This window comes from Pelodiscus sinensis, unplaced genomic scaffold (assembly GCF_049634645.1).
Source record: "Pelodiscus sinensis isolate JC-2024 unplaced genomic scaffold, ASM4963464v1 ctg35, whole genome shotgun sequence".
Classification (NCBI taxonomy): domain Eukaryota; kingdom Metazoa; phylum Chordata; order Testudines; family Trionychidae; genus Pelodiscus; species Pelodiscus sinensis.
The window spans coordinates 4,754,341-4,757,892 of record NW_027465908.1 but is presented as its reverse complement, the minus strand read 5'-3'; the positions used below and the strand labels follow the sequence as shown (position 1 = coordinate 4,757,892).

Genomic DNA, 3,552 nt, shown 5'->3' with positions numbered 1-3,552 from the left:
TCTAGTGGTTCAGCATGACAAAAGTAGAAAATTATTTTGGCGTTTAACCTACAAGCAAGTGAATTGTTAGTTTCAATTTAGGGCACTCTACATCTGAATTGTCATCAGTCAAGATTCATCCCAATGGGTTCCCAACAGGTCCTCTACTCCATCAGTGATGATAAACTTTCGGCTGCGTGCATGCATGCATTTGTGCCCCTGTCTAGTGAATTAACCATGCACAACAGACTTCCGAGAGAGCCCCCAGAGACCACAAATTAGATACGGATCGAAATCACCCAAGCAGTTTATTGCCAAATGACATACAATAATAGCTGGCAGTGAACAGACTTGCCGCTGCACCACTACCCCTTCTGTAAGCCATGGCACCCACTAAGCACTTTGGATTTCCAGTTCCCCCTTATGGTCAGCCAGCAATCACCCTTTGGGGTGCACTTTTATACACAGGTACCAACAAGTTACACGTCATTCCTGACGTATCAGGATGCACCTGGTTATGCCCCTTTCCTCAGAAGTGGGGTTTATTTACTATCCATCATGCTGTCAAATTTGACCTGGTCCTGAACCTAGGTTGGTATGTATTTTATTTGTGGGGTGCCAAGATGTTTCTCAGCAAGGCGTTCTGTTATGACCCTTCTGAGGTCCCCTGTGCCTGGTACCTTTTCATATTCTTTATGCTGGACCTGGCTTATACCATTTCTCTTTAGCCAAGCCTCTTTCCTGCTGCAGTTCTACTGAGCCAAAGTCTTGCTCACTAGAGTTTAGGCCTGCTGATTTTATGTTACCGACCCTCAACTTACTACATGAATGCTCAGATGTTATGGCAATAGAGACTATCTGAGTTTCTAGAGAGAGAAACTATGGGCTAGTGATTATGAATATTGCAATTTTTGAGTACCCAACCCAAGAGAACTTAAATGGGCTTATTGGTCACAAAGGGCTAAGCACTGGCTTTGGAAACACAGGCCTAGAGTGTCTCATTTCAACAATGAAGGACTCTAAAATCATTAGGCTCTTTTGAAGCTATAGACCAGGGGTGGGCAAAAGCCACTGAGCCAGCCGAATCCGAGGCAATTATAGGCCCTGCCCCCTAATTACAGGACCAGGGGTGAGGGGAAGGGAGTGAGATGGGAGGAGCTACAGGGCCGTCCCAAGCTGTGAGCCCGTGGTAGCGGTGCCTCCGGGTCTGGCTCCGGGTCTGGCGGTGCCTCCAGAGAGACCTGAAGCTGTGTGGCTGTGGTGCCCCTGGGGCGGCCCCAAACTACGGCTCCGCTGGGGTGGCCCCACGCTGCATGGGCTCAGTTGTAGTGCCTTTGGGGCCGGACCCAGGCTGTGGTGCCTCCGGAGCGGCCTGTGGCCTCAGTGCCAGTCGAGGATCACGTGGCCGCAGCAGCGGGGTCTCCGGTCTCCGGGACTGCATGGCTGTGGCAGCAGGGCTTCCCTCTGGGGCAGCTAGGACAGCGTGGCTTCAGCTGTTGCTTCAAGGGAGCACAGAGCCAGGTAAGGTTCCCTCTCATGCCCAGACCCCTCACCCGAATGCTGTCCTTCCCCCCCCCAAGACCCAGCACCCCCAGCTTGCTCTGACACCCTCCCTGGTGCTTATACCCTCTCTCCTGGCCACACACTGCACCCTTCCTTGTTCCTGCTCCTTCCAGCTGGCCCGAAACCCTACTCCCAGCCTTCTTCTGCACCCTAGCTCCCTCCCAGATCCTGCACCCCATCCCTATCCTACTGCTGGGAGCTCTGTCTCGTGCACTGTACTCCTCAGTTTTGTCCATACCCCAGAGCCTAAGGAGATCTGAAAGATCCACTAACTCCAGAAAAGTAAATCTGGTCTATGGGAAGTCCTGAACATCAGTTTTCCCCTTCCCTTTTCCTCCCCTCACCCTGTGAGGTTGTGGCACTAGAGTAGTGAGGTGTCTTAGCTGGGGCTGCATCAGTGAGCGTGGGGGGTGGGATTTGGAGGCGTTTTTTTGCTTCTCACTTGTGTGGTCCCCAACTGATTTCTTGTGGGTCAGTGACCCCCAACACAAAAAGGGTTCCCCATCCCTTCCATAAATAAAGAAAACATTGAAACCTTTTGTGTTGGACATAATATTTTACTTTATTTAAAATGAAGTTTGATAAACTAACATGAGAAAGTTAAAACACTTAACCTGTTTCATAATTTAAATCTTACTGGCTGCAGCTGGTTCAGAAAATAAGGTCACTTCCCCAGCAGGGTAGTTCTCAACCCCAGCCCTTCTGAAGGCTTGCCCCTTCCACTCGAGGCCCCGCCCCTTCCAGGTCAGCCCGTGGCCACTTCCGAAATTTGTGAAGTGGCCCCCTTTCCAAAATTATTGCCCACCTCTGCAATAGACTAATAGGTCTGACCCTAAAGTCCTCACTCAGCAAAGATGTACTTTGAAGGCAATAGATGTTTAGAAGGACAACATGATTGTGTGTCAATGAGTCTTAACCCTGCACTTAAGGAAATCAAACAATGAGGCTAAAAACTGTCTACAACCATAACAAGTCATTTATACTGAGAGAGATGTACAGGATTAACAAAAGCAATGGAATCATTTGAACAACTATCCAATAGGAATGATAGGTTCTTCCTTTAGTGTCGATAGATCACACGTGTTTAATCCCATCAGGATCTAGTGTAACATTCCTCTCTACACTATATTCTTCTGGGCTTTCCTTGGTTTCGTTTTTAAGTAACTCAAGCTAAAAAGCCTCCACACAACTTTCAGAATAAAGGGATCTTCAGAAATATTTTAAAAAACAAGGACAATTTTTAGGAGATGGTTTTATTTCATGGGAAAGAAAAATTACGCACATTTCCCCACCTTTAAACAGAAGAAAATTGAAGGCTCGTTATATAAATAGCAAAAGCGAACTAATCCCACAATGTTAATGCTCCATTCTAAGTGACGTGCTAATCATTGAATAAGCAATCTGTGAATAAGTTGCGTTTAACTCTGTCATTTCATAACAATAGAAAGCATGGGATGGAGATAAATTTATCTGCCTGACGCAAAGTGGTAACGATAATAAGGGATGCAAAAATATGCCCTGCCAAACAGTAGTGGTAAAAATAAATCAAAGCCTGAGCACTAAAAATAACTCAGGGAAAGGGAAGAAATTTCCCCACACTGTAATACTTTGGGAGATCTCAAGACATGCAGGGCTGGATCTAATAAGTCTTTCCACTGATTTTATTGGATCAGGTTTCTCAGTTTTATCAAACAAATGGGGATTCTCTAAGAGCCAAATGTAAAAATTCTCACCTCAATCTAAGTGCCATAAGGTACAAATGCTGCCTTGCCTTTTTCTTCCTTGAAAATAGCAAGCTCCAGACACAGTATGGTCTGGTCAGGGCACTTTTGTTGCATAGCATTAAGCAATAAATCTGGTCAGCCAATGCACAGAGTGCAGATCTCCTGTGCACCAAGCAAGCTGCCTGTATGCTGGGAGGGAGAGGAGATACACTGGAATATTTGAGGGAAGGGTATTTGTTTGCTCATGGGAAGAAAAGGAACACAAATTGAATGTAGCACTGATGCT

General features: G+C 46.6%; 1 long non-coding RNA gene across 1 annotated transcript; it reads right to left on the bottom strand.

Annotated features, from left to right (window-relative positions):
- Positions 1-268: 268 nt before the first annotated feature.
- On the bottom strand, positions 269-3,341 carry LOC142824495 (uncharacterized). Its single transcript, XR_012899354.1, has 2 exons — positions 3,276-3,341; positions 269-1,478 (listed from the first exon to the last, which is right to left on the bottom strand). It is a non-coding gene; the product is annotated as an uncharacterized LOC142824495 (long non-coding RNA).
- Positions 3,342-3,552: the final 211 nt, after the last annotated feature.